This window comes from Lynx rufus, unplaced genomic scaffold, assembly GCF_022079265.1.
Source record: "Lynx rufus isolate CCGP_SWC_20201006 ecotype Redwood Valley unplaced genomic scaffold, mLynRuf1.p SCAF_12, whole genome shotgun sequence".
Classification (NCBI taxonomy): domain Eukaryota; kingdom Metazoa; phylum Chordata; class Mammalia; order Carnivora; family Felidae; genus Lynx; species Lynx rufus.
The window spans coordinates 55889633-55911541 of NW_025814826.1; the positions used below are offsets into that span (position 1 = coordinate 55889633).

Here is a 21909-nt window from a genome sequence, read left to right on the forward strand (position 1 = left end):
ACTCAGTCACATGGCCCGAAGCAACCGCAGGGTCGGCTGGGAAATGTAGTCTTCCCAGGAAAAAGGCGGTATGCCTAGCAGGCTGCTGGTCAGGGCGAGGCTGGTCCTTGCTCTCAGATGCTTTCCCCCTTCATCTCTTGCCTTCTCCCTGGTTCAGGTGCTTTTACTGCACTTTCTCATATTAGCCAGTGTCAAGGGATTTTTTTCCCCATAAAAATTGAGAAAAGAAAAGCGGAAAGAGACATTTCTTGGGTCCATCGGCCCATTCTGCGGCCCTTCGCCTTCACCCTTGTAGAGGGCCGGGTGCTCAGCCGAACAGCTGTCCAGCGCGTTGAAAGCTCCCAGCGTGTTTTCCAGGGTTTCTTGCATGAGTTTCACTGCTACCATGTTAAGCAATCGATGCAGGGCGGCCGTCTTCAGTATTTGGCGCCCCCTTGGCCACTGCGCCTTCAGTGCCTGAACCCTTGACCCAGGGCTTCAGACAGGCTCCGTCCAAGTGAAGAACGTGACGCTCCTGCCACTCTGTCCCCACTGCTCCGGAACGCTCCAAGTGCGACTGCCCCAAACATCTGCAATTTCCAGCTGTCGTGCCTTTGTACATACTGTGACATCTGTCTGAGCTCCCTGCCTTCCCTCCAGACTCAACTCAAATGAAGCTCCATGAAGCGTTCTTCCATCAGTCCAGTGAGTGCTCAACTTGCCCTCATTCCGGAGCAGAGGCATAGACACACCTCCCCGTCTGTGCCCACAGTGCAGCACCTGCCACGGCGTCTGTAGACTCCAAAGGCCTCTGCCATGCCCAGCTTTCCTTGTAGAACGTGAGATGTTCGAGGGGAAGGGCAGTGTGGCATCCTTTATGGGCTTCTTCATCACCCGCAAGACTGAATCTAGAAACCTCCCTGTGACGCGCAAAGCCCTCCCCAAGAGCCAGAGGTGAAGAGTGACGACTCTGACACTGGTTTGAGTCCCAGCTCCACCACCTGTGGGTTGTGTGACTCCGGGCAATTTGTTAGCTTCACTGTACCTCAGTTTTCCCATGTGTGCAGTGGGGCTAATAGTCTAATGCCTAGTCAATGAAAGAATGCGCCGGAGGCCCTTCGAACAGTGTCAAGTACCTGGAAAACACTCAAGAAATGCCAGTCATCTTTCTGTCATCATCATTACTCTTTGCAACCTTCTCACACACCTGCTGTTCTTATTTGCTGACGATTTTGATGGTCTCGCATGCACCCGTGCTTTTGTGCTGGATGATTCTTCCTCCTAGAGGTCCCTATCTTTGACCTGTTCATTCATTCATACCTAGTCATTCATTCATTCATTCATTCGTTCATTCATTCACAAAGTTTTTGCTGAATCACAACGCTCACCCTGTAGACTCATTTCAGTCAGCCCTTCCTTGCCATTCCTACTGGATTTACAACTCCTGTTTTTAAGTTATTAATTCTTCTGTAGCTCTCTGAATAACTTGAAAGCAGAAAAAAATGTCCTTTTCCCCACTGGATTTACTTCCCTGAACCCAGGTCCTAATATGGCTGCCACATAGTAGGAGCTTGATCAATATTACTGAATGAATACTTGAATGCCACGCATCTCTGAATCTGTCCCCAGTGCCTAGGATATTGTAAGTGCTCACCTAGGACTCTATTCTCTTACATGAAACCAAATCACCCTGCATTGCTAGCGCCTAGAGGTTGTGATTGGGGGAGAGCCACTTTTAATCAGCATATCTGGATGTTTGCCACTTTCTGAACCAGAAAGCTTTCCCTGGTCCTGTTTGACCAAAGTTAAAGGTGACCAGTGGGGCCGTCTTCTGAAAAGTGCAAGAGGGTGCCATTTGCACCCGTGTTCCTTGGACCGTTCCGAGAGTCACCAAAGACTTCTCAACTGCCGTATCTGCTGACCCAGTCCAGAGTGTGTGTCTCATGGTGTCCTGGAACCCAAGTGCCTGGAAATCAGGGGGGAAGGGAAAGAAAAGGAGAGGAAGGGAAGAAGCGGGGGAGGGAGGGAGAAAGGAAGAGGCCCTTCCCCATTGGCCAACACCTTAGAGATGAAGAATTGGAGTCAAAATGATTGTCGCACTAAGCCAATGCTGTGGATGGCAACCTTTGGCCAAAACAGTCCCTCAGGACTCCTTTCATGAATCTGATTTCTTTGGCCGCTGACATCTGGTCTTGCTTTGCAAGGTGGCTCTAGAACTGAATCTGTCTCCTTTCTACCTCACCTCCTGTAATCGCTGGGCTCTTTGGCTCCTTGGAGGTGGCAGGGTGGGAAGTTTGCTTGCTCTGGGGCACGCTAGGATAGCACTTTGTGTGCTGGGAGTGGCCTTACTGCCAATGTTGGGATATGGAAAGGCTCAATCTGGCATCCATCCCATGAGACCCCCTTAGGGGGACACATGGGCTGTTGCCTGTTTATGTCAGGAAGGAACTGCAAATGATTTTATAGACATTTTTTCCCCTAATACTATTTATGGAAGGTTGTTCTGACGTTGTCCTAACGTTAACTTCTTCTCATCAATTGTCCTACCTAAAACCATGCATAGATCCTGGGTGCTCACTTTTCTTGACTCCTGTGAAACAAAAATAGTATTCATTGATATTTCAATATGTGACAGAGATTTTGCATGATGTTTTCTCATTTGACTCCTTTATTCTTCACAATAATCCTGCAGAATAGATATCTCCGGTCCCTGTTACAGGTAAGGGAATTGTGGCTCAGAGATCTTAATTTCACATCGCTGGTATCTTTGCATTACCTATACAATCTGACTGCTGCTTTAATGGCCCTGCCTGAATCACTTGCAGGGGTTTTTTTCAGGCTACTTTGGCAATCAGTTTCTTTTGCATCACACATTACATGCCTCGGCCACTGTGCTTGTATTTCGTGGTCTCCTGTAACATGGACTCAAACACTAATTTGTTTGTAGTTATTATTTCTCGAAAGGAAAAAAAAAAAGGCCCACTTATGTTTCTCTTCTTTTATCTTTCCAGACCCTGAGGGGCTGATTCTCTGCGGCTCTTTTGGAGCAGATGTGACCGGGAAATCAATACAGCCATTAGATTAATCTGCGGCAACCATAATGTCATTGCATCTTTCGCCCTGTGATGTTGACAGAGATGTCAGAGCTAGGAGGAGGGGAGGCGCCTCAAAGAAGGAACGGGGCCTCCGAAGTGAAGGGGAGACTTGAAACCCCACAGAGCCTCACTTAACGGACGAAGGATTGCGGGTGGCTGCCTCTGGCATCATCGGGTCTTCTGTCAGAGAATGCAGTGACTTGGCAACAGGCAGAGCAGGGGGGACCTGTAAAGCTCGGACATCGGGAGGCCTCTCAGGAGGATGAACTCGGCAGCAATGGAGCGGTAGCCTGGTCTGGACTCTCTTTTCTTATTTCCAGATTCTCAGCCTCTCCCGAGGCGGGGCGGGGGTGGGAAGACCCCATGGGATTTCCTTCTTCCATTGCATCTGGCCTTTTAAAATTATTATTCTCATTATTATTAATATTTCCTGACACGAGGAGAGAGGGCGTCCTTTATAAGCACAGCGCTGGGCTCTTGGAAAGCATTCAAGATATGTTTGGATGGTGAAGGCTGCTCCCGTCCACAGCGCACATTGGTACAGAACGCCTGCGAGTTCGGGCACTGCTCCAGGTGCAGACGAGGGGGTGTGGGGGGGGCGGGATTTCTGCAGTGAACAAAATAGACAAGACCCCTGCCTTCAGGGAGCTCACATTCTAGTGGAGACCAAAATCAAGCTAAGCCATTAGCTTGAGTTTTTCTCTCCCGCAGACTTGGCCAACTGCCCCCCCCCCCCCAATCTCTTCTCCTCTTCCTTTGTAGAGCAGTGGTTCTGATCCAGGGGCACTTTTGCCACACCCCCCCCCCGCCCCACCCAAGATATTTGGCGATGCCTGGAGACGGCGTTTGGCTGCCATGACCTGTGTGTGTACGCATGTGTGACTAGCGTCTGGCTCGTAGAAGCCAGAGATGCTACCCAACATCCTGCTGTGCTCAAGACACCCCCCACAACGAAGACTTTTCCAGACTGCGGTAGCAGCCGACAGTGCTGAGACCCAGGAAGTCGGGTGGAGACAAAAGTGGCTGAGCAGCCGGTGACTACATTTCCTAGCATCCCTTGGGGCTAGACATGGCCATGTGACTGGTTCTCACCAATGGAGTGGGGACAGGCGTGCTGTGCCCACGCCCAGGTGCAAGGCTCTTAGTAAGTAGATGGGCGTCTTCCCCGCCCCGCCCCGCACCCCCCTCACCCCCCAGGCTGGATGAAGAGAACAGCAAGGTTATTTGGTCTGGTGTTTTGTTTATTCGTCATAGACATTTGTTTCTACAGAACAACTCAGAGGATAAACAGAGGCACACGGCTGTAATTGCCGCCACAATCTGCTGCTGAGGAGACACGCGACCCGAGGATAAGGGGCTGGGAGCTGGATGGGGTGTGTTGGGTCCCGGGATAACTGGAGGCCCCTGTGATGAACCACGTAGGGATCCTATCAGTCACGATCTGACCCCCGGGCCTGATGGTGACAGTGGAGCCACGCGGGGACCTAAATCGCCATGTGAGGAGAGCTGTCTGCCAGTCAAAGATACTCAGCTCAGAATTTCATGAGAAGAGGTGCATTTGGGGATCTCTCCTTCTTAGCAATGTAGTCTACCCTGGCGACTCTTGTCACCAAGTCTTGTCAATGATTCCTGAACGATAAGAATAGCTAACGTTTATTGAACATACGCTGTGAGCCAGGCACTAAGCTCTTTGGGTGTAAGGTCTCATTTTTACCTTCATACCAACTCTTCAAAATAGGTACTATTATTATTCTTGTTTTACAGATAAAGAAGCAAATGTTCAAGGAGGCTAGCAGGCCAGGTGAGTGCCGCATGGAAGTTTCATGCCAGATTTCAGCCTCCACCACTTAGAGCAAGTTCCTTTGTCTGTTGTTATAACCTCGCCATTGGTGACACTTGGGAGTCATAGTAACAGTTTCCCCTTCAGTCCCGTTGCCTCCAGTGTAGACACTGCAGATAGAATGACTTTTTAAAAATCAAATCTGAACCGGGGCGCCTGGGTGGCTCAGTCGGTTAAGCATCCAACTCTTGACTTCAGCTCAGGTCAGGATCTCGGGGTTTGTGAGTTCGAGCCCTGCACCGGGCTCTACGCTGACAGTGCAGGGCCTGCTTGGGATTCCTTCTCTCCCTCTCTTTCTGTTCCTGCCCCACTTGTGCTCTCTCTCTCTTTCTCTCTCAAAATAAATAAATACATTAAAATTTTTTTTTAATTAAAAAGAATAAGACAATTCTGCCCACCTTCCTTCAGTGACTCCCTACATTGTTTCAGGATAAAGTGCACACTCCTGGCCAGGGCATGTGGGTTCCTCCGTGGTCTATCCCAGATTCTCTGCTACCTTCATGGTCTCTTTCTCCTTCTTCCTTTGGCCATGTATCCCGGCCTTCAGCCTCACTGCAAGAGAAAAGGAATATAATTTTTTTTAAGTTTATTTATTTATTATTATTTTAATGTTTTTTTTTTTTATTTTTGGGAGAGAGAGAATGAGTGGGAAAGGGCAGAGAGAGAGGGGGACACAGAATCCGAAGCAGGCTCCAGGCTCTGAGAACAGAGCCCTATGCAGGGCTCAAACTATGAACCATGAGATCATGACCTGAGCTGAAGTCGGACGCTTAACTGACTGAGCCACCCAGGTGCTCCAGTTTATTTATTTATTTTGAGAGAGAGAGAGTGTGTGTGGGAGGAGCAGAGAGAGGAAGAGAGACAGAATCCCAAGCAGGCTCTGCACTGTCAGCATGGAGCCCGACACGGGGCTCGAACTCATGCATCATGAGTTCATGACCTGAGCCGAAACCAAAGAGTCAGACGCTTAACTGACTGAGCCACCCAGGCGCCCCGAAAGGAATATTCTTTTTCCATAATTATTCTTGCCATGCAGAGGGAATCACAGTTAAAGTAACAAGCTTCCCCTGTATGTTTCCAAGAGTTCAAGCAAGGATTGTTTGAGCATCTCCTGGGAACACCATTGAAAGGAATCTTACGTTGGGTGGGAGGCTCATTCCAACGAGACACTGCAGCAGTTTTTCAACACACAGCTAATTGCATAATGTAAGGTGAACCCAGGTTTTCATCTTTGTTCAGCTCTCAGATTCTATTTGTTCCATTAAAAACCATATTGGCTTTGGAGACTCATTTGGCAATATCACACTACAGCAACTTTACTCCTAATTATACTCCCCAGAGAACTCTCATGTGCAAAGGAGAAATGCAGCATTTGTAAGAGCGCAAAACTGCTAAGCCAAGTGTACGTCCACAGGAGAATGGACGAAATGAACTCCTACAAAGAGCGTAAACGAACTATAAATAAGTGGATTCGAGCGGCCTGTGCTACGTATAAATGAATCTCAGAAACAGTCTTAAGCATCAAAGCCGTCTCAAAAAGGTAGATATCGGATGATGTCACAAATAATGTCACATATTGTGCCAGTCAGGGTCCCAGTAGGAAACGAAAGGCGAACTTGGAATTCTGGAAAGAAGGAAAGGAAGGCACCTTTTCCAGGGGTGGTAGGTGTGGCGGACTGTTTCATGGCCACAGATTCCCACATTGCTCCTTCCGTCCCGCAGTGGAATCTGTTTTTCCATCCCCATTCATCTGGGCTGGTTTTGTGACTTGTCTTGATGCGAGACTGTGACAAAAGTGACTTCAGGTAGGTTACACCGGGCCTGAAGTTTTCTCCCTTCACACCTTTTTAAAAAATGTTTTATTTATTTTTTGAGAGAGAGAGAGAAAGCAGGGGAGGGGGAGAGAGAGGGAGACAGAGCATCAGAAGCAGGCTCTGTGCTGTCGGCGTGGAGCCTGACGCGGGGCTCAAACCCACGAACCTCGAGACCGCGACTTGAGCCGAAGTCGGATGCTTCGCTGACTGAGCCACCCCGGTGCCCCTCCGTTCACACTTTTGAAATGCGCTGACATTATACAAAGGGGCCTGCACCAACCTGCCTTGTGGACAGAAAGACCCAACCGCCAGCCAGCGCTGACCGCCAGATGCGTGAGTGAGGCTGCCTAGGGCCCAGCCAGCCCCTAGCTGACCACGAGCGGGCTACCGATATGTGAGGAGGGCAGCCAAAACTGCTCCGAGCCGAGCTTCCTAGCTGAGTCCAGCTCAGATTACCAACCCACAGGGTTAGGAACAAAACACTGGTTAGTATTTTCAACTATTAAGTTTTGGCGTGTTTCGTTGGGAGTATATAATCGACTTAGAAGGGTCAAGGAACCCGGAAGAGGAGCTCGGGCGTTGAAGTACAGTGGCAAGGTAAGAGTTCCCGAAGCAGCGATGTCATGGGAGCCCGTGGGGGGCTGTGGCCACACAGGGAGGCGCCTGGCAGAACCCTGGAGCCCCAGAAGCGGGGCAGGGATAGAATAGGGGAAGAGATACCCCAATCTCCCTCTCCTCCTCCCTCCGGTCTCCTGCCAGGCCCTCCTGCTGGCTGAACCCAACCAGGAAGCAGAAGGCAAGGGGGCTTGGGTGATGCCATCGACGAGGCCAGCCTCCTTGGCACCGAAAATGGATCCGGGTGGGGCTGGGGGCAGACGGAGACTCGCGGGGACATATGTTGTTGCCGAACAGCAGACTGTGAGAACATTTAAGGCAACGCGAGGCCGCCAGCTCCGGATAGACTTTTGCCTCTGGGGAAGGAGGGATTTCTACCTGACGCGGGGCAGTGAGCGTTTTCGTATGCGTGTTTCTGTACATGCTCCATGTGAGAAGGAAGGAGAGGAGTTTTATGCAGGCCCGCCAGGCACCGGCCCCGCCACCCTGCTCTTCCGCAGATGCCGTATCGAAGTTGGGTCTCCGCTCACCCAGGAGGGCGTGGAGAGGAGAAGGGGGAGGAGGCCGAGGCGCTTTCCCGGGCCCTGTTGCTTGGCCTGTGGCTGCTGAGTTTCACGCTTAGGTCTGTCCACCTCCAGCCTCTTCGTCTGGGAGACAGACCCTTCCTGGTGTCACGGCAGGTGAATAAGTTTTGCCCAGATCTCTCTGTCTGTCAGGGCCTCCCCCTGTCCCTCCACCCCTCCCCCCCTTCTCCCTCCTTTCCTTCGCGCACTTGAAGATGGGAGAAGCCATGAAAGGATCCCTGGATATTATTGGTGTAAAAGGAATGTTTACGGTAAAATAGGGTGTGTGAGGCCTGCCTTTTTAAAAACAGCACCTGGGGTGACGGATAGGCATGTTTTTCAAATTCAGCTGTCAAAGCCAGGGCAATCATCGCTGCCTCCTGGGTGGAAAGTGATTTACAATTTTCCTCTTTAGTGCCATCTTAAGACAAACAGGCACGCTTGTTTCCATGGAGAACCCCCTCTTCCCTCTGAGGTGAAAGCCCGCTTGACTGTCCTCCCTTCCTCCTCTCTTTCTCGCTTTCCGATCTCCTTCTTCTTCATTTACTCCACAGTGTCTTTTGCTTTTCCCTCCTCCCAGCCAGCTTTCTGCCAGCAGCGGGGCAAAGGCACAGCCTGGGTCTCATTCCAGGGAGGGGTAAGGCTCGGCCCTCCCTCCTGCCCCTGCGGAGTGGTTCTTAGAATCCTCCGGGGCCTGAGAAGTTTACACCCTAGATCTTTGGACTGTTGTCTTCCTAAGAGCTTGTTCCGAAAAGAGCTCCGAGTGGCGAAGCAAGCCTGGGCCTGTGGCGGCTGTGGCCTGGTCCCCGTTCTGGTCCTGTGGCCACAGATCTGTGTGGCCTCAGGCGGTTCACTTCACTTCTCTGTTTCCTTCGTGAGAATAACTGTCCCAAGAGTTATCATGCGAAAATGATGGGAGAGCCCTTCCTGTGGGTTCTGCAGGTCAGCAGCTGGCACCCTTGACTTTGGATCCTGAAGTTTATTTATTAACCTCCTTCACGGAGGATGGGAGGGTCCTTGGAGGAGACCCCCAAGAGGCCAGAGCAGAGGGGAGGCCTTGCCGTGGCACGGGCAGGCCGAGCCGGTGGGGCTGCCTTCCTGCTTTGGGTCTGTGGAGTTTCAGTGTGCCGGGGTCTGGGTCTGGGTGTTTAGAACAAAAGAGGAAGAGCGAGCTAGTGTCAGAGTGTGTGTCTGTGGCCTGTGAGTAGCTCTGAATGCGTGCCCTAAGTGTGTTTGTGTAGGGTGAAGGCGGGTCTTCCCGCACGTGAGCGTGCCGGTGTGTGCAAGTGGCTGTGTGTGTGCGTGTGCACGCACGTGCATGTGCACGTACATGTGCGCCCTCTCCAAGGGTGGGGGCAGGCAGTGTGAACAACAGCCACCCATTTATTTTGCATCAGGTCCGGAGGCCCCAGTAACGATAGGAGTCCTCCACATATGGTCAAAATAGCCCGATGCTCAGCTCTGAGCGGATGGGGCTGGCCTGGGAGATGTGGTGCCCTAAACAGAGGCCCCTCTCTCCTTGTGCCGCCCGCCCGGGGGGTGAGGTCTCCACCTGGGAGCAGATGTGTGTCCTCGTGGCTTAGTTCTGCTCTGAGGGGGGATTCGGTGTCAGGGACTGAAGCTCAGGTGTTCGAGCATTTCCAGAATTTGTCTGATTTTAATCCGGGTTTTATTGTTGGTAACTGCAAGTATGTGTGTGCTCGGTTCCAGCTAAATATGTGATGGTGCTTCTTTCCTTTATCCTTCCTCCCTCCCTTCCCCCCTTCCTTCCCTCCCTGCCTCCCACACATACTGAGCACCTTCTCTGTGCCAGGCCGTATTCCATGGGCTAAGGACACAAAGATGATTCAGAAATGGTCCCTGTCCTTGAGAAACATCTAGTGTATTTAGAAAGGAAGATAAGCCAAGAAGCTTCAGTAAGAGAACACAGCCATGGACGGGGCCATAGGGCATCTGGGAGCACAGAAGGGAGCCCTTAGTCTCTCGGGGGCTCCGTGAAAGGCTTCCAGGATACCGGGTACTTGAACTAAATCTTGAAAGTCGAGGAACTCACCAGCTTGGGGAAGTGAGGATAATAAAAGCAATTTTGTAAGAATAGCTGCTACTTTCCAGCAGGTGGTACTTTGGGGGGTAGGACAGAATCATCTACTCACGTGTGGTGGACGCTAAGAGGTCACACAGTTCTTTGTTAACAATGAGCTGTGACACCGCTTTGTACTAGAGGAGGTACGTTAACTGAAATGGCAAGCGATTCAAAGCAAACACAGATTAGGAGGTGAGCCCCCTCTACATCTTTTTTTTTTTAATTATTTTTTATTTTTTATTTTTAGAGAGAGCACGAGCAGGGGAGAGGGCCAGAGGAGAGAGAATCTTAAGTAGGCTCAACGCTCAGTGCAGAGCCTGATGTGGGGCTCAATCCCACAACCCTGGGGTTATGACATGAGCCGAAATCAAGAGTCGGACACTCAACTGACTGAGCCACCCAGGCGCCCCCTTCTACCTCTTTTATTTGCCAATTTATACTTCCAAGGGAGTGAGTACAGAGAAGGGAATGAACAGTTACTGAGTACCTATCATATGTCAGGTAGCTTTAAATGTTACCTCACCAACAGCTCTGTAGTAGGGTTGGTTAACCCCATTTCATAGCTGAGGAGACTGAGACTCAAGCGAAGTTTCTTCCCCGAACAGCAGGTCTCTGAACCACAATCTATAGTGCTCTGTCGCCAAGCCTGTCCTTTGTAGGCATTGTCTACCAGAATCTTCTATTGTGAACGTAGCATGATGGCTAACAGACTTCTTGTCAAGGATCATAAACTTGGAATTCAATATAAAGTCACTATTATTCCAGAAAAAAAGAACCTGGATGCCTGCTCCTTTTGAAAAAATAGCACGCCTTAGTGAGATGGGCTATTAATATACATTGTCATGACATCAGTATTGCAGGAGCCTACTTTTGGAGAGCCAGGATGCTGCTAATTTGCATACTGCTTTGCATTCATTTGCATCTGCTCTCCATATGCAAAATCAAATGCAGCTAATTAGTGCAACCTTGTTACAATGGGAAGCAGGCCCAGCCTTCTGTGCCAGGGCATACAGAGCCCAGAACAGGGACCGAAGCTACCCAAAGCCAGTCACTTTCTGGGTTGGACATGCCTGAGAGTGGAAAGAAGGATGCGTGCTCTGAATGAAAAGTAAGGTCGCTGAGTATCTCTATTTTTCAAATATCCCTTTGAAGTAATTCTTGCAGACGGAGAGAGAGAGAGAGAAATCAAAGAATGTGACCAGAACTGTGCTTCAGGTAGAGCTTCATTGGAGAAAGGGCACAGGATTTGAAGCCCAAAGGCCTCAGGTGAAGTCAGCATTGGAGATTGGCTTTGCCACTTCTAAACTGTGGGACCTTGCGTTTGTGACGACATGGTGGGACCTAGAGGGCATTATGCTGAGTGAAATAGGCTGGACAGAGAAAGACAGATACCATACGATTTCACTTATATGTGGCATCTACAAAACAAAAGAAATGACCAAACAAACAAGGCAGAAACAGACCCCTAAATACAGAGTGCTGCCGGGGGGGGGGGGGGGATGGGCAAAATGGGTGAAGGGGGGCTGGAGACACAGGCTTCCGGTTATGGAATGAGTAAGTTACAGGAATAACAAGTATAGCGTAAGGAATACAGTCAGTGGTATAATAGCCTCGTGTGCTGACAGGGGGTAGCCGCACTGTGGTGAGCTGGGCAGAACTTCTAGAGCTATTGAATCACTATGTTGTACACCTGAAGTCAAGGGAACGCTGTGTGTCGACCATACGGCAATAAAAACAAACAAAACAGCAACAGCAGAAAACCAAACTGTGGGACCTTACGCTTCATGGACTTGCGGGGATCACATGGGGAAAAACGGACGAGAACGTACTTTGTAAGCATCGGAGCGCAAAACGGAGATGAGGCCTCTAGGCCATGCCTCGTTATGATGCAGGGTGTCCCAGATCCGGTCAGGGTCTGACACTCACAGTCTCGCAGGGTCCGGACCCTGGATGTGATGGGAGGTGTGTCCGTGTCTGTGGCTGTGTCTGAGTCTGTGTCTGTGACCGTGTCTGTGTCTATATCTATATAAGCTAGCATTTAATGAGCACCTAAGAGGGACCAAGCATTGTGCTAAGTACATCGCATTCATATTTCATTTAATGGTTCCCTTGACCACCCTGAGAGGTGTGTATTTTTCTGACCCCATCTTACAGATATCTCCGTAGCAAAAACATGCCTGCCAAGGGTGCGAGGATACTCTTGCCAAATGATCAGAACGCTCTTTCTCCTGAGCAGTGATGTTGGCATTCGTGGTTTATTTCCCCCTGACTTCCACGTTTCCAGCCTCCGGGTAGATACGGTCTTTCTACTAAGCTACTTCTTTCAGATTGGCCTAGTTGGGATCATTTTGATTTGATCTTGGCTTTAGTTCTATGCCATGGGAGGACTCTTTTTTTCAACTGGTTGTTTTGATTGGACTTGAGTATTTCAGCTCCATAATAACAGGTCATCAGTAAGGATGGTCCATTCTGCGAAGAGCAGCTCCCATCTACCAAAGCAGATTACATTATTGCTCAAAAATATTCACTGTCTCTCGTGGCAGTAGGAGTATGCTTCCCATGGAGATAGCACCTGGCCATGTGGCTTTGCTCTGGCTAATGACATGTAGGTGGAAATGATATGTGTCGCTACCAGGCAGAAGACAGCCTGCGGTCTGCTATATCTTTTTTCTTTCCTTTCTGACATGATGCTGGGCCATGCTCTGAATGGAGTCTGCTCCACAAATGGGTCGTGGAGGCGAGGCAAGTTGGAACCGGTGGTGGTAAGTCTTGTACATAGGAAATGAATCTCATATGGGGCGCCTGGGTGGTTCAGTCGGTTAAGCCAGCTTTGGCTCAGGTCATGATCTCACAGTCTGTGAGTTCAAGCCCCGCGTTAGGCTCTGTGCTGACAGCTCAGAGCCTGGAACCTGCTTGGGATTCTGTGTCTCCCCCTCTCTCTGCCTGTCCCCTGCTTGCTCTCTCTCTCTCTCTCTCTCTCTCTCTCTCTCTCTCACTCAAAAATGAATAAACATTAAAAATTTTTTTAAAGAAATGAATCTTATATTGTCGTAAGCCTCTGAGACTTGGAAGATCATTTGTTATGGGAGAATAACAGCCTATCCTGATAAAAACATTCCCTTTCTTTTGAATATGATGTGTTTAACTCTCACAGGATGGCCTTTCTCCTAAATTCGGGAGGTACGTCATCAGCGCCCCTGTGAACGGACTGCAGTAATTAGATGGCTGGACGCTTACCCCAAATGGTTGCTGCTCACAATTTTTTGTACCTCCATTTTGGAAACTGCTTGAAAGTTTGAAAGGTCCGGCTACTACTGATAACAGCTAATACTTCACATGCAGCGTCTTATTTAATCTTGGCAACAGCCACGGGAGGTGCATACTCCTAATTTTCATTTTCCAGACAAGGGAAACAGAAGCTCAGAAATGTTCAGTAATGACTCACAGTAATGATCACACAGCTAAGAGGAGGGCCAGGATTTAAGTCTTCATTCCTTTCTGGCACAAACCCTAATGTCCTGATTTTCTGCTCATACTGTGTCCCATCGAAATGGATGTTAGCTGGCCGAGTCACCTACCTCGCTTATAGGAGGTGGCCACAGATATTCTGGCTGCTAATAAAAATCGAAATAATTATTAAACAGTGAAAATGACATTGGAATTGATACTAGGAGTTAGGAGCGTCACTGTGTGGCTGTTTCTTATTAGCAACCCTACAATGTGACCTTGGGCTACATAGGTTTTCCTCTCTGCACCCTAGAATTTTCTTCTGCAAAATGGGGCACTTTGTCTCAGACCACACGGTTCGTGCATCTGGGCGACGCGATCCTTTAACACCCTGAAAGCGTATGCAGAATGATGTCTGTAAGTGTATTTTTTTCTGGGCAGAGGGTCCATACTGTTTTTCCAGTCCTGGAAGAGGTCTGTGGCCCCCAAGAGGCGCAGGACTTTAATTCTCTCTCCTTTGTTGAGTATGATTTATCCTTTTCCTGAGAAGCGGGTGTAGAGGCAGGGAGGATTCCGTCTGACTAAATCGCAGTTGAGTTGTGTAAGGTGAGTGTCAGATTTATCAAAGATTAACTGGAAGGCAGGCTGCATCATTTCATTAAAAATAATCGTTAAAAAATGTTTCTGTCTCACATTCCTGTGGCCCCCTTGCTGCTCACTCTGCACAGAGTTGTTCTTCTGTCTCCCAGGCCAGGCGCTGTGTCATTAGTTGTGGCTGTTGGTCATTTCCTGTCTTACTCAGCCAAATAATCATGTTATTTTGACTGGGATGAGAACGCGTCCAGAACCATGAGCTTAGTCTCTCAGGAACTGGCAGATGCCTTTCCTTGAGTGTGGGAGGAAAGGAAAACAGTCGGGCTCTCTTTGCCGGCAGTTCGCTCACCGATTCAGTCACGCATTTTCTGTTTCCAGCCTGTCCTTACCGCACAGCTATCTACCTATCACACCTTGGCCACTGCTCTTGGTGCTGGGGCTATTGAGGTGAGCAATCAGACAAAAAGTGTCCCCACATCCCTGGAATTTATGTTCCGGTGGGAGAGATCAAATGTCTTGGTAGAAAAGTTACTAAGAAAATATATGCTCCTGGGGCGCCTGGGTGGCGCAGTCGGTTAAGCGTCCGACTTCAGCCAGGTCACGATCTCGCGGTCCGGGAGTTCGAGCCCCGCGTCAGGCTCTGGGAGCCTGGAGCCTGTTTCCGATTCTGTGTCTCCCTCTCTCTCTGCCCCTCCCCCGTTCATGCTCTGTCTCTCTCTGTCCCAAAAATAAATAAACGTTGGAAAAAAAAAATTAAAAAAAAAAAAAAAAGAAAATATATGCTCCTTATATGCACCCTCAGGACAGGATAGCAAGATGCCCTGCATAGTACGCGTCTCATGGGACAGGTGAGGGAACTAAGCATTCGTGACATTGAAATAGCTCAGCCAGTGTCACACGGCAGGTACATGGTGGACCTTCACATCAGGTCCTTCTGACCCACATTGCTTCCACAGAAGCAGTAGCCGCCACCTAAAAGCTTATCATTCAGCTGTGACCCATTGGGCCAGGTGTTCCTGAGGCTGATTCCTTCCTGATGGAAGATCTGAGTTTATGTGAAGAAGGCTGACTCCCTCACCCTCTTTACAGCCAGTTTGGGAGGTCTGGGGCCATTATTTTTTCAAATAACTGTTCTGCCCCCTTCCATCTCTTTACGTCTCCTTGGAGTCTAATTGCACACGTGTTGGATCATGCTTGGTATTTTCTCACAGGTCTCTGAGCTTCTGTGTATTTTTCTTCCATACTTTTATTAATCTCTGTTGTTTGGATTGGACAGTTTCTCTTATCTTTCTATTGCACATTCACTGACTATTTTCTTGGTTCCTTATTTGGTCATTCATTGATACCATATTTTGAAACTTTTGTCTGATAATTGCAACATCCGTTCTATGTATTGTCATTTTTTAAAATGTTTATTTATTCTCAGAGAGAGAGAGAGAGAGAGAGGGAGGGAATGTGTGCAAACAGGGGAGGGGCAGAGAGAAAGGGAGAGAGAGAATCCCAAGCAGGCTCTATGCTCTCAGCACAGAGTCCAGCACGGGGCTTGATCTCACGAACTGTGAGATTATGATCTGAGCCGAAATCGAGAGTCGGCGCTTAACCGACTGAGCCACCCAGGCATCCGTCTTGTTATTTTCTATTGCCTTTCTTCCTGAGTATGAATTCTTCTTATCTGTTTCTTTGCATGTGTAGTAATTTTTCATTGAAAACTGGGCAGAGTAGATAATACATTGTAGTAACTGTGTATTATGTTGTGTTCTTCTGAGAATTGTTAGATTTTTGTTATCGTAAGCACTTAACCGCCCGCATTCAAAGGTGTGTAATACCTGATATTTTTCCTCTATTCCCGTGGCTTCTCATCGCTGCTTCTTTACCCTGGCTCCCGGGGAGTCTTTCAGGTGCCTGTATAACTTGGTCATTGTCAAGAATTTGGACAGCGACAGGACTCATACTTCCAGTAGTTTTTTTTCCCCCTAGGGTTCCCCTCCCCCCCCATTTCTAATTTGTCTGGGTTAGTAGGTTCTGTCTCCAGAGATTTCAAGCCCATAAGACTTCAGCTTTCTGCTGCCCAAGCTGCGCGAAATGGCTCAGAGTTAAAACAACAAAACAAAAGAAAACTGAGCATTCGTCCCTTGAAGCTCCGTCTTTAAAGAACAGACTTCCTCCTGATCTCTTTATGCTTTTTGCTGGCCCGTCTGCCTGTCTCCCATGCATGTGTCGTGTAGCTGTCAGCCAGCGATTTGGGCAGAGTTTCTACTCAGTGTTTACTTCTCACTACTTCAGTCATTCTCTCTTTGCCAGGAATTCCTCTTTAAATTTTCACCTGCTTTCATAACCTTGTATTCTGATCTCTGGCCCCTTGGGCCACAGTTGTAGCCATGGGGATTGTGGAGAACACGGAGATCAGAAAGCCACGAATTCTCAATTCTTCTCCCTTACAGTTGTGTGTGTGTGTGTGTGTGTGTGTGTGTGTGTGTGTTTCAAGATTAAATTCTCCTCTGGCTTCTGCCTTTGGATGCTTTCCAGGGTCGTTAAATAGTTTTTTTTTTTTAATTCAGTTTTCATAATAGTCATCTGCAGTAGGATTCGTGTGACCACTTCATTCCTGCGCCAGTGCTCCTAATAAGATTTGACTCTGGGAAAAATTTAAGACGCGCAGGGTGGGGTGAAGTGCTTGTCTACTTCAGACGTCGTGCTCAGCTGCGTCCATGCGTTGGACTCTGGTCTTGTGTTATTCTTCTTAGTTCCCTGTGTAAGTCATGGAGGCTAAGTCCTCAAGTAAAACGTACGCTCTTGAGGGTAGGGCTCTATATGTGGTAGAGATAGAGTAGACAAAGAGGCAACAGGGATCATAATCCTTGCTTGCAAGAAGTCAGTCCCACTGGGGTGATGTGTAGATAAACCTGAAGGTACTGTGAATAGGTCAGCGCTGTCTGTTGTGCTGTTTGCCTTGTAATAGACGAATGGAGTCATAGACGATTGAATATAATGGCACTTGTATCCTGCATTTTGAAAATCCAAATTTATGCAACCAAGTCACGCTCTTTTTTTTCCCATCACTCTCCTCTTTTGCATGTATGATTGGTCTATATTGGTTTTGGATGCCAGTACCATCCTCCCTTCTGGTCCAACATCCCAGTGTTTCCTTCGGGAGCCATCCCTGACTTAGCCACATGAGTGGTGATAGAAGGGGATGAGTACGTGCACGGGCTACTTAGAGTATCCCCACCTTCTGGCTACAATGATTAGTTGAAGAATGCAGTGTGATCCAAGTTAGTCCCCTGAGATTCACTCCCAAGACTATTGTTAGAAATTTCAGGAAAAACATGTTTTCCTTCATTTGGGATTGACACGAGAAGATAGGCTATAACCCCTGTTAACTTCCCACTACCAGTAACTGCTCATGAGAATAAAAGCAATGTGGATCTGGTCACTTCTTCCTTTAATATTGTTTCTGGAGCTATGACACCTCTTAGGAAGAGTCTGCTTCAGGGAAACCGACACATGAGAAGTCAGACATGAGAGGTGGTAAGATAAGATATTAATTTGGGCTCCTGAGAGCAGAGCTGCCTGAAATTTTTCATGCCGAAAGTGTATACCCAAGCTTCTTAGTTACCTGTGCTTATCAATTCCTTTTACACTTACGCCAATTTGAGCTATCACTCACTTATGAGTGATATCACTCATGATAAGTGATATCACTTATGACCCAAGGAGCCCTGCCTAAAAGAGCCTTGTCTCTTCGGCCCCTGCAAGATAAGGTGAGAACTTATGGGTTTCATGATTGTAGGGGGTTGAACAGTGTCCTGACAAAATTCACATCCATCCGGAACCTCAGATTGTGACCTTATTTTGAAATAGAGTTTTGCAGCTATAATTAGGTGAGGGTTGGGATGAGGCCATGCGGATTAGAGTGAGCTCTAACTCCAATGGTTGGTGTCCTTGTACGAAGATGTGAGAACACACGGAGACACGGAATAGAGGGTGACGCGAAGACGAGGGCGGAGATTGGAGTGATGCGCCCACAAGCCAAGGAAGCGACGGATCGCCAAGAGCCACCAGAATTTGGAAGAGGCAAGGAAGCATCCTCTACTAGAGGCTTCAAAGCAGCACAGCCCTGTCAACACCTTTGTTTCAGACTCCTGGCCTCCAGACTCGGGTAGCATCAATTTCTGTTGCTATAAAACCCCAACTTTGTGGTCATTTGTTACAACAGCTGTAAGAAATTAATATGATGGTCTGACTCCCGCTTCCCCTTCCAGCCTCCTTGTAGAGGCAACCGGGCAGAGTGGATAACCCTGCAGACCCTCAGTCGGGCTTTCTGGATTCAACGTTTCGCTTTTTCACTTCGCCGTTCTGAGTCTCATTTATCGCATGGAGCCAATAATAGTAATAACCCACCCGCAGGTTGTCGTGAGAGTTAAAGGAGTCTGAATGTTGCCATCCTTAAGGCACTTTTGGGCACAAACGAAACACTCTGGAAATAACTGTTACTGTTGTGGTTGCGGGTGTAGGTGTGTACTGTCATTCTCATCCCTGCTGCCTCTTGCTCTGTTCCCACCAGGGCCACCTCCTTCGACTATGGAAAAGGATCCGTAGTTCCTCAAACGAAGTTGAAGGGCGTTCAAAGAACTCCTTGCCCAGGATCAATGAACTCCTCTGCGTCAGATTTGGAATTCAGATCCTGACTGGCCAGCCTCTGCCCCAGGCACTATGAATCACTCCAGAGCAAAAGTAGTGAACGGCCTGGAAGGATCTTCTCTATTTCCCTCTCTAGCTCTGTCAAGCCTGCTGATACTATTCAGTCATCAACCTGTGGTCTTGGGGGATGGAGTGCACGCTGCAAAGGGGCGGTGGCTTTTCCTGAGGCCAGCCAGACTCTCCTTTCCTGGGATAAGAGGCTTCTCTTCCTGTCTTAAAATCCGGAAATAGCTTTGTTTTCTTGGGGAGGGGGCGGTTTTAAAAACCCATTGCTTCCATTTGTGATATTTGCAACCATTAAGACGGCCCCTAAAAGCACTTTTATAAGCTCCGAAAGAGACAGACTGGGAAGGAACCTCATAAACCTGCAGCAGATATTTCTGATAAAAGCATGCAGGGAACATGTTCTTACTTACCTCGGAGCACTGCAAACTTTGCTATCAAAACCCGGTATTGATCTTGTCTTAGTCTCTGTCAACATAGTTACCCCTTGGGTCAATATGTCCTGATTTTCTGTCTCGGGACTGTTTGGAATCAAGAAATGACCTTGTGACATTTCCACCCAAGAAGTTTTCTTTGTGTTAAGGATATTTTTTTTGAAACACTCTGTCAAAATCCCAGAGCAGGGCTACTGGCATGTGTGTGTGTATATATATATATATATATATATATATATATATATACACACACACACACACACACACACACACTGATATGTATAGAGATACAGATGCACACATACATATGCACACACAGATATATTACATCAATATATATTGGAAAGATATTAAATACTGTGTCTTCACCTGTCTGCATGGCTCTATCTCTCTCTTCCGTTTGCCCATCTCTCTCATCTGTGCTTGTCCATTTCTATCTCTGACCTCTTTATCTCACGATAAAACTGCCATTGACTGACTGCCTGTCGGGAGGAAATAATTTTTTCCTCTAAGCCCTGGGAGGGGAAACTGCCAATCCGTTACCGTTTCCTCCCTCCTAGATGGCTATCTGCGAAGTAAAAAAGATTTTATTTTTTTCTCTCCTTCTGCAACATGGCCATCCTGTTACATCAAGTTGTACTCTGTAAGATTTGAGGAACAGGGGCCAGCAAACTTTTCCTGCAGAGGACCAAGATAGTCATTATTTCATACTTTGCCAGGCACGTGGTCTCTATCACAATCACTCAGCTTCGCCGTTGTTGTGGGGAAGACGATGTGTAAATGAACAGTGGGCCTGCATTCCAATAAAGTTTTATTGACAAAGATAAAGTACTTTGCCAATCCCACTACTTGTGGGAGATGAGGCATCTCTTGACGTGTTTCTGAATTTCTTCCTTGGTCTCCCCCTTTTCATGGGTGGTCCCAGATGATGCAGTAGGAGTGGAATCTGTGCTTGAACTACCACTGCCTGAATCCCAGCTTGTGCTTATTCCTACCTCATCACACTTCCTCTCCCGGGACACAGTTTTCATCTGCTGAGGCCGAGAGTGAGGACTCCCTCCCTTTGCAGGAGGCTTTAATGGTTCCTCCATTGCCCACCTGATAAGGGGTCATTCCCTCAGCCTGATCTTCCAAGTCTACCAAAGTAGGATTCCATCCTCCCTCTTCCGGTTTCTGGTCCACGGGGTTTTACTTAAAATTTCCACTGCATTCATCCATATTTGCCCCTCACTCTCCTCTAAACGTCTCAGCTGCGTTTCCATTGCTGCTTCCAGCTCTGTATGGCTCCCCTGCCTGGAACTGCTTTTGATTTTCCTGCCCACTTATCTGTCTTTCTCCACATTCAAGTCCCGTCCAACTCTAAAGAAAGGAATCTGCGTTAAGTTCTCTCCTGGGTATTCTTTACATGAGCCCCCCCTACCGAAAATTCTCCAATGCCTTTCAGTCATACTCACCATGGTTTGCCAAGCCCTGCGTGCTCTGTCCACTGACTACCACGACCTCCTCTCCTGCAAGTGTCTCCCACACCCTCCTGTCTCTGCACGCATCTAGCTTCGTGGGTGTCTTCGGGCCATATTGGCACTTGCCTACCTCAGGGACTTTTACTTGGAATGGCCTTCCTCTTTTTGTCTAGGTAGTTAAGTGACTACTTCTCCCATCATTCAGGCTCTGCTTGCGTATGTTCTCCTTCAAGAGCCCTTCCCTCGCTGCCTAATCTAATGCAGCATACCCAAAGCCATTGTGAGACCCTGCTTCATTTTGTTTTCATAATAGCCTGCATTGAAAACCTGACACTCTGTTATATATTCATTTGTTTCCTTTCCCCTCGACTGAATGGAAGGATCCTCAAAAAGAGGGCCCTTTAATGGTTTGTTCATCAAGCTGGTCAAATGTTGAATCAACGCTGTTGACTGAAAGAAACCAGCAGGGTGAAACTTACTATGGGGAAAACAGCACAAAAAACAAACAAACAAAGCAAGCATCAGGTGACTCCTTGCACCAAATCTCTTGATAATCTCTGCTGGCTCTGAGATTTGGTGATTTGGGGTGATATCGTCTCTCTCTCTGAAAATCAGCTCATCCTCCTGATGTCTGCATTTCTGCTAATGGATCCATCATTCTTTCACCCATCCAAGTTCAAGAACCCAGCCATCTGTTAAAGCCTGTTATCAGGCCCTGTCTCCATCCTTCAGCTCAGCTTCCTCTGTAAGTTAGCTTCATGACACTGGCAGGCTGTGTCTATGGGGCAGGGAGGATGGCCGCAAATATTTCCAATTTATTTTCTCCCGATTTAGCAACATCAGCTAAAAAGGTACTTCCCTTTCCCAATGTCTGTGTATCAATCCAGGAAAAGACATTAATGGCCCTCCTTGAGTCACATGTCTGCCACTGAGCCAATTGTTATCTCGGAGGATTGGTCTTTATGATCAAGCTTTCTGTATCCGCCTTTGCAGCTGGGGGTGGGGGTGCGCTACACTGACTGAAGTCCTAACAGGACCATTCAGAATGGGGGCGCATGTCCCTCAAAGGAAGCAGAGGTATTGGGCAGCCAAGAGCAGCCTGCTTCCACTCCACAGATGCCTCGGATCCTGGAGCTACAGGGCTGTGGATGTAGGAGGCTCTGGGAGAGATCGTTGGGTCATTGGTTCCTGAAGGCAGGCTCTTTCTCCTCCTGAGCACTGGCTGTGGATTACTTTCAAGCCGGACTTTCCAAAACGTACCACGCATGTTCTATCTTCTTA

General features: G+C 48.3%; 3 long non-coding RNA genes across 3 annotated transcripts in view; all 3 read left to right on the top strand.

The window, feature by feature from the left end:
• Positions 1–6818, top strand: part of LOC124507806 (uncharacterized) — a 277191-nt gene extending 270373 nt beyond the window's left edge. The window contains exons 13-17 of the long non-coding RNA XR_006961129.1: positions 2991–3367; positions 3837–4218; positions 4345–4626; positions 4839–4875; positions 6254–6818. This is a non-coding gene — a long non-coding RNA (uncharacterized LOC124507806). The remainder of the gene's footprint in view (positions 1–2990; positions 3368–3836; positions 4219–4344; positions 4627–4838; positions 4876–6253) is intronic.
• An 80-nt stretch (positions 6819–6898) lies between these two features.
• The window catches only part of LOC124507811 (uncharacterized), a 68143-nt gene continuing 53132 nt past the window's right edge, over positions 6899–21909 (top strand). Inside the window, exon 1 of the long non-coding RNA XR_006961136.1 lies at positions 6899–7325. This is a non-coding gene — a long non-coding RNA (uncharacterized LOC124507811). The remainder of the gene's footprint in view (positions 7326–21909) is intronic.
• Positions 12629–20040, top strand: LOC124507809 (uncharacterized). Its single transcript, XR_006961133.1, has 3 exons — positions 12629–12751; positions 17983–18189; positions 18595–20040. It is a non-coding gene; the product is annotated as an uncharacterized LOC124507809 (long non-coding RNA).